The sequence below is a fragment of the Petaurus breviceps genome, unplaced genomic scaffold (assembly GCF_028583685.1).
Source record: "Petaurus breviceps papuanus isolate PSGF00001 unplaced genomic scaffold, PetGlider_PUasm1.0 90734, whole genome shotgun sequence".
Classification (NCBI taxonomy): domain Eukaryota; kingdom Metazoa; phylum Chordata; class Mammalia; order Diprotodontia; family Petauridae; genus Petaurus; species Petaurus breviceps.
The window spans coordinates 5605563-5618139 of NW_027187327.1; the positions used below are offsets into that span (position 1 = coordinate 5605563).

Consider the following 12577-nt stretch of genomic DNA (forward strand, 5'->3'; position numbering starts at 1 on the left):
CTCTCTCTCTCTCTCTCTCTCTCTCTCTCTCTCTCTCTCTCTCTCTCCCTCTCTCTGTCTCTCCTTCCTCAGTCTTTCTTCTCCTCCTCCTCTCCTCTCTTTCCCCCAACCCCTGCCACACATGGTCATGGAAATTACTGTGGTATTAATCTCTTTGGAAAGTATTCCCAAGCTATGAGATTTCTCAGAGCAATCTTCATGTCCCTATTCCTCAGGCTATAGATGACAAGGTTTAGAGTTATAGGCACCATTGTACAGAATATGGACAAAAACAAGTTTAGACCTGAGTCAGATTTCTGGGATGGGTTTAGATAAGCAATGATGTTGGTTATGACAAAAACTATGAGAACAATGAAATGGGCCAGACAAGTGGAGAAGGCTTTTGGTCTACCCTCTATAGTTGTAATCTTTAGAACAATTGAGAACATGTGACCACAAGAAATAGATATGGAAATAGACCAGAACATCCCTAAACCAACTCCAATAGCCAAAGTTACATCAATTGCAAGGTGTTTATCAGAACAGGAGATCCCGAGTAAGGAAAGGACATCACAGAAAAACTGGTGGATCTCCTTGGAGACACAGAATGGCAAAGTGAATATACCAACTGAGCACAGGACTCCAAACAAATCTTCATTAAACTAGGAAGCAGCTGCCATCTTCACATAAGCCCATCTGGTCATGATAACTTCATAGTACAGGGGCTGACATATAACCAAATAGTGATCACAGGACACCAGTATGAGGAGAAAAAAGCTCAGATGCTACAATAACATCTTTAAAAGGAGTATGCTACAAAACCCCAAAGCAAAACTGTGAAGCTATAGTTCAGGGAGTTTGCAACAAATTTGGGGACAGTGGCAGAAATAAATCTAAAAAGGACAGGTTTTTCAGGAAGAAGCACATGGAGGTATGGAGATGACCATTTAAGGAGATGGGGGTGAAAATGAGTATGTTAACCATCAGAGCCACCAGGTATATCAATAAGAACAATGGGGCCTGTAGGACCTTAATGTAAAGCTAAGTATGAACAGCTTTCCAGAGGACTGCTGCTGTGAACAGCTTTCAAGGTTCTGATTATATAGTATAGCAAACTATTTATTCAATAACAAATCAGAGCAAAACATTCACACAAAATAAAAATACAGCATTCAGAATATTACAACTTATCACAGAAAATGGCCACATAGTTTTCACCAAAGTGGTCACATAGTTTTGAACAAAGTACAATCATTTAGTCAATCACTTAATAACTCAATCATTCAATCATAAAGTACAGAAGGTCAAAGTTCTCCACCCATGGGGCACACTAAGTTATAAATCAGTCACTATTCAATCATCAGTCATTACTCAGTCATCAGTCACTACTCAGTATCCTCTTAAGGGGTAGTGGAAAATACACAGGCCATCCACCCCTCAGTCACAAGTAAATCACAATTTCATCACTACTCAGTACCCACAGAGAGATCTTTTCATCTTGACTTGGGGCAGGCTTTCAGCTTCCATGGTCCCAGATCCCCCCTGAATCTAACCAACTGCCACCTGAGTTCAAAGGCAGATAGCTCCTAGCTCCTAGCTCCTAGTCCAGCTCTCTGTGCAGTTCCTGCTCCACATTGGAGCTCAAAGTATCCAGTCCATCTCAAATCCTTCACAGTCTATATTCCTGGAAAGACAAGGCTTAACAAAGCCACGATATTTGTACAGAATACCAATACCACAGTCATGCTTCCTCAAACTTTAGCAAATCCAGCTGGCCATCAGAAATCCTAAGCAGCTCCATCTGGCCCTCAAAAGTCTTCAGCAGCTTTGTTCTCAAAATCAAAATCACTTTCTCACATTCTCAAAATCAAAATCACTTTCTCATCCATGTTTTTGATATGTGATGTCTGACTTCCTGGTTTCCACCGGGGGAATGTATTCTTATAATACTACATTGATTTGACTTCTGGTCACACTTAATTTGAAATTTGCAAAGCTCTGAGATTCTGAGGAACTCATCAATTTCAGAATCACTGTGGAAAAATATCTTGTTAGTTGCTAATTCAATAAATATTATTTCTGTTTTCAGTCATTTCAATTATGTCTGACTTGTGATGCCATTTGGGGTTTTCTTGGCAAAGATATTGGAGTATTTTGCAATTTCCTTCCCATAATCACTATATAGATGAGGAAACTGAGAGCTAAGTGACTTGCCCAGGGTCACATAGCTAGTAAATGTCTGAAGAAAGATTTGAACTCAGGAAGATGGATCTTCCTGATTTCAGGCCTAGTGCTTTATCTGCTGTGCCACCTAACAGCCTATACTCCAAATGTCTACTGGATTAAAATATCTAGAAGACTTTAGCAATACCTCTAGAAGTCTGTATCACATGTCACATGTTACGTGTGTATATACCCTTAGAGGTATTACAAAGGCATGCAAGTTCAAAGTCAGCTAGCTTAATTACTCAGTTATCATTTATGAACAAATTTTGAGTTTTCAAGTCTCTGAGGAACTTTTAATGATTATCAAAAGACAATGCCTTGTAAAATTTGGCACACATAACTTTTAATGAATGAAGAATTCATATGATGGTTAGGAGGGATAGCATCTGAGTATTTCTTGAGGTACATGGAAATGATTTAAAAAGTGAAGTAGAGTCTAGCTACATCTCACATGAGTACATCTTGAAAGCTGGCAATGTTATGATGATAAAGTTCTTTCAAGAGCAAAATTTCTTGAATTGCAATACTTGGAATGTCCATCTTTCTCTGTAATCTGATTTTCTTCATGGCTACCACCCTGACCCATAGTTTTTTTTGCTGACCTTCGTATATAGCACTATAGGAAACATTCAATATGATGGAAATTCAAAGCAGTCCAAAGCCAAAGGAGCACAGGTGGCAGAGGAGGCAGTGTGGCAGTAGTAGGAACAACAGGATAGTCTCTTCCACTTCAATTCTAGGGATTCCAAGTGATGTCATCCTTTTGTATTCCATACCTTGCTGAGTTATTCCCTAATTGATGGGCACCCCAGACTCCTATTCTGTGTCACCTCAAAAATACTATAAATGTTTTTGTACATTCTTTGGTAGAGTTTATTTTGCTCAGGACTAATCCCTAATTCCTTTCTTAATCTGTCTCTTACTCTATCTCTCCCCCTTCCCTCTTTCTCTGTCTCCCCCTCCCCTATCCTTGCTGCTCCACCTCAGGGTGAAATACTGGATGCTCCCCCTAACCTATATGCTGCCTGATTATAATTTTACTTACACTTTGTTTTTCTCTCCTGCTTTTCCTCCTTTTCTTCCCTACTATTTCTATCCTTCTTTTAAGATGATCAGACATGAAGGTGCTATTCCCAGACCTTCTGTCTCCTTAGAATCTCTCTTGGACCACTGGCTCAAGTAATAAGAATCAGTGGGAACACATTTATCATCTCCCCATATTAGAATATAGTCAATTAATTCTGTTTAGTGCTCTATAATTTTTCATTTGTGTTTACATAGTTATATTTTTTCTTTTTTTCATTTTTCAAATGTTTTATTAACTTCTGATCTACATAATTCATTTCTGCCACATTTTGAGTTACAAATTTTCTCCTCATTTTTCCCTACCCACCATCCCAAAATAACGGTCCCACAAGATATCCCCACCTCCAATCTGCTTTCTTCCATATCTTCTCCCATACCTCCTTTGACTTTTCTAGTAGGGCATGGTAGATCTCTATGCCCCAGTGCCTGTATATCTTATTTACCAATTACATGTAAAACAGTATTAATAGTAACACACACATATTTAAACATTTGATTTTTAAACTTTGAATTCCAGATTCATTCCCTTCCTCCCTTGTCACCCACCCTTACTGGGAAGATAAGCAATTTAGTATAGGTTGTACATGTGTAGCTAATGCAAAACATTACCATAGTAGATATATTGTAAAAGACTGAGTATATTTCCCTCCCTCCTATCCCACCTCCCACTTGTTCTATTCTCTACTTTGATCCCATCCCTTTTAAAAGTGGGTACTTCCAACTTCCCTCCCCCCAAGCCTGCCCTCCCTTCCATCATCTACCCTTTCACCCCCTTTCCCCCTACTCTCCTGTAGGGTGAGATATCCTATTTAGTGTGTATGTCATTCCCTCCCCAAGCCAAATTCAATGAGAATAAGGTTGACCCATTCCCTTTTTGCCTTCCTGTTCTTCCCCTCCATTGTAACTATTTTCCCTTGCCTCTTCTATATGAGATAGTTTACCCCATTCTGTCTCTTCCCATCTCCTCTCATTATATTCCTCTCTTACCTCTTAATTTCACCTTTAAAGTATCATCCCTTTTTCTTAAATTGGTCCAGTGCTTTCTATCTATGTATACCTGTAAACATACATTCACACATTCACATATGTATTCATATTTTCATACTAAGAAAAGTTTCATCAGTTACAATTATTGTTTTGCCATGGAGGAATGTAAATAGTTCAACTTTGATAAATTCCTTATGATTTCTTTTCCCTGTTTACCTTCTCATGCTTCTCTTGCTTCTTGTATCTGAATGTCAAATTTTCTATTCAACTCTGGTTTTTTTCATCAAGAATGCTTGAAAGTCCTCTACTCCACTGAATGACCGTATTTTCCCCTGAAACATGACAGTCAGTTTTGCTGGGTAGGTGATTCTTGGTTTTAATTCCAGCTCCTTTGCCCTCTGGAATATCATATTCCAAGCCTTTGATCCCTCAGTGTAGAACTTGCCAGATCCTGAGTTATCCTGATTGTGTTTCCACAATATTCAAATTGTTTCTTCCTGGCTGCTTGTAATATTCTCATCTTGATCTGGGAATTTCAGAACCTGGCTATATTATTCCTAGGAGTTTTCTTTTTGGGATCTTTTCCAAGAAGTGATTGGTGAATTCTTTCAGCCTCTATTTTGCTCTCTGGTTCTAAAACATCAGGACAGTTTTCTTGAGAATTTCTTGGAGGATGATTTCTAGGTTCTTTCTTTGATGTTGGCTTTCAGGTAGTCCAATAATTTTTAAATTATCTCTCCTGGATCTATTTTCCAGGTCAGTGGTTTTTCCCATGGGATATTTCACATTGAAATATCTATTCTTTCATTTGTTTGGATCTGTTTAACAGCATCTTGCTTTCTCATAAAGTCACTAGCTTCCATTTGCTCCAATCTAATTCTGAAGCAATGATTCTCCTCAGTGAGCTTTTGAGATTCTTTTTCCATCTGGCAAATTAGGCTTTTTAAAGCATTCTTCTCCTCATTGCCTTTTTGAGCCTCTTTTGCCATTCGAGTTAGTCTATTTCTTAAGGTATTATTTTCCTCAATCAGGCTGTTGATTCTCATTTCATAATTTTCTTGCATCATTCTCATTTTTCTCCTCAATTTTTCCTCTACTTCTCCTGTCTGCTTCCTAAGGTCCTCTACAGCCTGTAACCAGCTCGTATTTTTCTTTGAAGCTTATGGTGCAGGAGTTCTGACTTCACTGTCTTCTTCCTGTTCCATGCTTTGATCCTTTTTGTCCCCAAAATAGGAGTCTAATGTTAGATTGCTTCCTTTCCTTGGTCATGTTGCCACTCAATTACTTGACTTTTGGGTTTTTTGCCACAGTAGAACTCTGCTACCAGACAGGGGAGCTTTGTTCCAAATGCTGGGGTTTTCTCAGCTGCCTGAGATATTAGTTGGGTGCCCTCTCTGAAGCCTCCACACACTCTGGCAAGCTGGTCACACACTCCAGGACCTCCACCCTAGACTGTGATCCAGATCCAAGCAGGTTAAAGCAAGAGCGATATCCTCTCAGACTAGTCGCTTGGTCCCCCTACATTCTGCAGGACAGGAGCTGAAGCTGCCATGTGGGGGTGGCTGCACAGCTGCAGTGCCTCTGTGGCTTTTTGCCCTGGGAGGAGAGGCCCACCACACTCCCAACTACTGGATCCCAAATTCCACACTACACTGTCCTCTCACTTTGTCCTTAGCATCTATGTGTTGACAGTTCTGGAAACCACCACAGCTGCTGGTGATCTGAAGTCCCTCCAGGCTAGTCAGGCCTGGCCTGGGGCTAAAACCTTGGACTTGTGAGGGGCTGAGGTTGGCTCCCAGAGCACTGCACTGGCCAATTCCTGCTGGCCTTCCAGGCTGCCCTCAGTGGGAGGTTAGCTTCTCTGTGTCATTTTGTGTGTTCTGTGGCTCCAAAATTTGTTGAGAGTCACCTTTTACATGAATTGAAGATGGTGGGAGCTGGAGCCATGTGGAGGTCCTGTTTCTACTCTGCCATCTTGACTGCCCCTGTAATTCCCATTTTTATATTGTTAACTTCTGTGTTTGGAATTCAGAGTGTTTTCTGAATTTCTGGTCTTTTAATCAGGAATACTTGGAAGTTGTCCATTTCAATAAAAGTCCATCTCTTCCTCCTTTTATCCTCTTGCCTCCCTTCTGGAATATCAAATTCCAAGTTGTCCATTCCACTATAGTTGTGGCTGCTAAATGGTGTGTGATTCTGTCATCTTGTATCCACCTTCTCTACTATGAATTTAGAGGACTCTACAAGGTCAAGGAAAAAACACCACTCATTAGAGAGGTGAGAGAATTGTATCTGTTGTCTATGACCTACTATGAATTTTTTTTTGCCCTTTTTTTGGCGAGCAGTTGGGGTTAAATGACTTGCCCAAGGTCACATGGCTAGTTTTTGTGTTAAGTGTCTGGGGCTGGATTTGAATTCAGGTCCTCCTGACTCCAGGCTTAGTGCTCTATTCATTGTGCCACCTACCTGGCCCTCTACTATGAATTCTTTTTTGAGGTTTTTATGCCTTGATATATGGTCAATTTTTGTAGGTGCCATGTACCACCAAGAAAAAGGTATATTCATTCCTATCCCCATTCAGTTTTCTCCAGAAGTCTACCGTATCTAACTTTTCTAAAATTCTATTCATCCCTTTAGCATCTTTCTTGTTTATTTTATGGTCAGATTTATCTAGTTCTCAGAGCAGGAGGCTGAGGTCCTGTAAAGCCAAGCACTCGCAGCTTTCCAGAGGACTGCTGCTGTGAACAGCTTTATGGTTCTGATCACACAGTATAGTGAAATATCTATTTATTCAGCAGTAAACTAAAACAAAACTTTCACAGAAACCAAAGTATAGCATTCACAATGTTATAACATAACAACTTATCACTAAATTGGCCACACAGTTTTCACCAAAGTGGCCACAAAATTTTAAGCAAAAGATATCATTCAGTAAGTCCTTAACTTAATCAGCCTTAAGGAGCAAGGTTCCTTAAGGGACACAAAGTACAAAGGTTAAAGTTCTCCACCTCTAAGTCACATTTCCTTAATCTCTCAGTCACAACGTCTTCTTTCTTATTGATTGGAGATGTCTACAATCATCCTTAACTCAATCATCTTTAAGAGGTACAAGGTACAGAGTACAAAGTTCTCCCACCCATAGGCCACAGTAAATCATGACCTTCCCAGTCAGCATTAAGTACCTAAGGAGAGGTCTTTTCATCTTGACTGGAGGCTGGCTCCCAAATTCCTTGCTTCCACTTCCATGGATCTATTTCTTCCTGTAACTATCTTAATTTCTCTACTAAGAATTTGGATGCTATACCACTTGGTGCATATATTCAGTGATGATATTACTTCATTGAGTATGGTACCTTTTTACAGGATGTGTTTTCCTTTCTTATCTCCTTTAATTAGATCTATTTTTTTTCTTTTCTTTTGTCTGAGATCAGGATCACTATCCCTGTTTTTTTTTTTTACTTTAGCTGAAGCAAAATATATTCTGCTACAGCCTTGTACCTTTACTCTGTGTGTAGCCTTCTACTTCAGATATGTTTATTATAAACATATTGTGGGATTCTGATTTTTAATCCAGTCTCCTATATGATTCTGTTTTATGGGAAAGTTTATCCTATTCATATTCATGGTTATGTTTACTATCTGTATCCTTCTCTCCATCCTATTTCTTCCCTGTTTATGCTTTTCTCTCTTCTTTCTCCCTTTTCTTCCTCACTAGAGTTTTGTTTTTGACCTGTGCCTCTTTCAGTCTGCCCTCTCTTCTATCAGCCCCCTCACTTTTCTTCCCCTTTTCCCTTGCTACTTCTTACCTCCCTTCTAATCACCCTATCCTTTTTCTTTCTCCTTCCCCTTCTTCTTTCCTATAGGGCAAGTTAGATTTCTATAACTAACTGATTATTCTTTTTCCTCTTTGAGCCAAATCTGATGAGAGTAAGGTTCAAACATAAGGTTCAAAGAAGCCCTCCCTTCTTTCCCTCTACTGTAATAGGTCTTTGTGCCTTTTCATGTGATGTAATTCACCCTTGTCTGCTTCCTCCTTTCCTTGTCTTTCAGTGCAATCCCTTTTTTACCACTTAATTAGAATTTTTTATCATCATATAAAAGTCAACTTATACCCACACTCTCTATGTGTATACCCCTTTTATATGTCATAATACTGATATAGTTCTCAAGAGTTACAAGTGTCACCTTCCCTTGTAGGGATGTAAACAGTTTGCCTTTATTAATATGTTATTTTCTTCCTTCCTGTTTACCTTTTTATGCCTCTCTTGAGTCTTGTATTTGAAGATCAGGTTTTCTGTTGAGCTCTGGTCTTTTCATCAGGGAGGTTTGGAAGTCCCCTATTTCATTGAATGTCCATTTCCTCACCTGAAAAATTATACTCAATTTCACTGGGTAGTCAATCCTTGGTTGTAATCCAAGTTCCTTTGCCTTATGGAATATCATATTCCATGTCCTCTGATCTTTGAATGTAGAGGCTGCAAGGTCCTGCATAATCCGGTCATTCCATGATATTTAAATTGTTTCTTTCTGGCTGCTTTCAGTATTTTCACTTTGACCTGGTAATTCTAGATTTTGGCTACAATATTCCTTGATGTTTTCAATTTTGCATCTCTTTCAGGAGGTGATTGGTGGATTCTTTTGATGACTATTTCACCCTCTAGTTCTTGGATCTCATGGCATTTTTTTCTTGATGATTTTTTGGAAGATGCTGTCCAGTCTCTTTTTTTTATCATGATTTTCAGGTGAACTAATAATTTTTAAATGATCTCTCCTGTATTTCTTTTTCTTTTTTTAAAGCAATCAGGGTTAAGTAACTTGCTCAAGGTTACACGGCCAGTTATTTCTGGGTGTGGTGCTGAGTATCTGAGCCCAGATTTGATCCAGGTCATCCCGACACTGGAACCAGTGCTCTTACTTGCTGAGCCACCTGGCCAACCCTAAGCAATTGGGGTTAAGTAACTTGCTCAAGGTTACATGGCCAGGTGTTTCTGGGTGGGTGCTAAGTGTCTGAGCCCGGGATTCGATCTCCAGGTCTTCTCAACACTGGAACCGGTGCTCTTACACGCTGTGCTACCTGGCCGCCCCCTGCACTTATTTTTCAGGTCAGTGGTTTTTCCAGTGAGATATTTCCCACTTGCCTTATATTTTTTTTTCATTTGTTTGGATCTATTTTATAGTATCTTGATTTCTTATAAAGTCATTAGCTTCCATTTGCTCCAGTCTAGTTTTGAAGGAATTATTCTCTTCAATGAGCTTTTAAAATTCCTTTTCCATGTGGCCAATTTGGCTTTTTAAGTCATTTTTCTTCTCATTGGCCTCTTTTGCCATTTGAGTTAGTCTATTTTTTAAGATGTTATTTTCTTCAGTATTTTTTGTTTCTCCTTTAGCAGGCTGTTGACTTGTTTTTCATGATTTTCTTGCATCATTCTCATTTCTCTTCCCAGTTTTTTCTCCACTTCTCTTACTTGATTTTCAAAATCCTTCTTGAGCTCCTCCATGGCCTGTAACCAATTCATATTTTTTTTGGAAGCTTTTGATATAGAACTTTTGATTTCATTGACTTCTTCTGGTTCCATGTTTTGATCCTTTTTGTCCCCAAAAGAGGATTCTTTGGTCTGATTGTGCTTCCTATGTTTCCTCATCTTGCCAGCCAATTACTTGACTTTTGAGGTCTTTGCCACATTTGAACTCTGCTTCCAGAGTGGTGAGTTTTGTCGCAAATCACTGGGGTTTTTGCAAATGTCAGAGGTCTGAGGAGGGCACCTTCTCTACAGCCATCATAAGCTCTGGAACACTGGCCACATATACCAGGACCACCACCCAAGACTGTGGCCCAGATCCAAGCAGGTCAAAGCAGGAGTGATTATGCTCTGAATGGTTGCTTGGTTCCCCTATGATCTGCAGGCCAGGAGGTCTGGAGGCAGCCATGTGGCAGTAGCTCCAGCCACTGTGCCTCTGCCACCTCTCACCCCAGGGACAGTGGCTGGACCATGTTCTTCTGTCACATAGTTCCAACAGAGTTCCTCACTGACCTTTTATTTTCTCTTAGATGTTTATGGGTTGACAAGTCTGGAAACCACCACAGATGCTGGTGATTCATTCTCTTGAAGTCTGCTCTGGCCAGTCTGGGCTGCTGGTTGGTGTGATAGACCCCTTCCATCAGCCTGCCTGGCTGCCTTCAGTGGGAGATTTGTTTCTCTCTGTCACTTTGTGGGTTCTGTAGCTCTAAAATTTGTTTAGAGTCATATTTTACAGGTATTGGAGGTGGTTGGTACTAGAGCTCATGCAATTTCCTGCTTCTACTCTGCCATCTTGACTCTGCTTCCCTATGAATAACTTTAAGGATCTAATCATATAGTATAGTGAACCCTCTATTTATTCAGCAATAAGCTAAAGCAAAACATTCAAGAGACTAGAGTACAATATTCATGACAATATAACATAACAACTTATTTCTAAGGTGACCACATAGTCTTATACAAAACATACCATTAAGTGAGTCACAATCTCCTCAATCCATGTAGAGTACCCAAATCAAGTCTTCTTTCATTTTGACTCAAAACTGTCTTCCAATCATCATTAAGGGGAAGCAGAAAGTACACACACCATCCACCCCTAGCTCGCAGTAAGTTACAATATCATCAGTCAGTACCAAATATCCAGGTAAAGTCTTCTTTCATTTTAACTTGAGGTTGACTTCCTAGCCCCATGGATCCTCTTCCATGGACTAGCTACTCCCAGTTCTTGCCTGGATTCACTTGATTTTTGCCTGGATTCACTGGTGGGCAGCTCTTTCCTGGATTCACATGCAGGCAGTTCTCTGATCTTGTTCTATATTTCAGCCCGTGGGGATTATTTCACTCCAAGCCCTTTGCAATTTCTATTTCTATGAAGACAAAGCTTAACAGAGCTATGACAATATTTATACACATTAGGTTTAAGAGAGCTTCAACAATATTTACACACATTGCCAGCACTATCATCTCAATTCACTTTCAGTCTGACAAAGTAACACAAACCAACAGACAAAGTTTCTGTCTGAGAAATCAAACACAAATCAACAGTAAACTCTGAGGACTTCTGTAAACAGCAGTAAAGTCCTCTTTCAGGGCCTCTGTATCAGCAGTAAAGTCTTCTTTCAATAAACATAATGCTTTGTTCTGACAAAGTAACATCAGTACAGAAAGAACAGACAGGGTGCCGACTATCACAAACACTGTCCCTCTCAGTTCTACTTGGTCCTAGCTCGTCCTTGAGCTTTTGTCTTCTCTACTCCTTCCTGTTTCATCCTTCTTGTTCCTCTCTTTTGGCAAGCTCCTCTTACCATGGGCTCCATGTGATGATGTTAGGCCTATTAAGGGCAAGGAAGGTCTCCAAACTCCCTTAGGCCTAGGAGGTCTGGAGGTGTAGTAGACACAAGTAGCAAAGTACTACTTTGCTTGTTATTATAAGTTGTTGAAAGCCTGAACTAAGGTGATGGCTGTGTCAGTGGAGAGAAAGGATCAAATCTGAGTGATTTTGCGCAGGACAAAGGACAAATAGGCAACAAAAAGTTGTTTGTTCACAACTGATTAAATAGGCAGCATGTCTGAAGCAGTAAAGTGCAGAAAATAATAGGAGACTTCATGTGCCAGGCAAGTCAAACTACACCTCCCCCATGTCAATCAATAATCAATCAATACTTCCTCTAAAACCTGAATAGAGAGAGTCCTCGTCTTTGAGTCCAACCATTCTGGAATAGTACCACACTATACCATCTCTGTTTCTAGGCCAGTCCCTGCAGCTGCCATCTAGAGAATTACTTTTGTGAATGGGAGACCTGGTGACTCCTTCTATAGGTGGTTTCTCAGTATTCATAGCTACCAATTATCCAGAAAAAGTGTATTCTGCATTGTCTAATGGTATGATGTCATAAAGGGTTATGATTTTATAAATGGAACAACAGTAAAAAAGATATCTTGCCAGCTATCTTACTGGACCTAAGGACCACTAGGCCTTTACATCTCTCTTGCATATGAATTCTATTATTGATTGTCTTCCCTTGTTTGAAGATGAGCTCCTTGAGAGAAAAGACTGTGGCAAGAATAACTTAAGGGAGCCTCTTGTTGCCCTTGATGAATTCAAGTTAACATGTGTTTTCAGACAGTGATTTATAATTGGGGGATGAGAGGTTACTGATATCTGATGGTCAATCATTTAGATTGCTATGTGGCAATCAGGCAGCCTCATTAGAAAAGTGAAAGAAAAAGCCAATATAAGTCTCAACAAATCCTAGTGAAGTTTATTGAAGACTATATGG

General features: G+C 39.8%; 2 pseudogenes; both read right to left on the reverse strand.

Moving 5' to 3' along the window:
* Nucleotides 1-134: 134 nt before the first annotated feature.
* LOC138145399 (olfactory receptor 14A2-like) lies at nt 135-1724 on the reverse strand (annotated as a pseudogene).
* Nucleotides 1725-1832: 108 nt separating this feature from the next.
* Nucleotides 1833-12135, reverse strand: LOC138145400 (cyclin-dependent kinase 1-like; annotated as a pseudogene).
* Nucleotides 12136-12577: the final 442 nt, after the last annotated feature.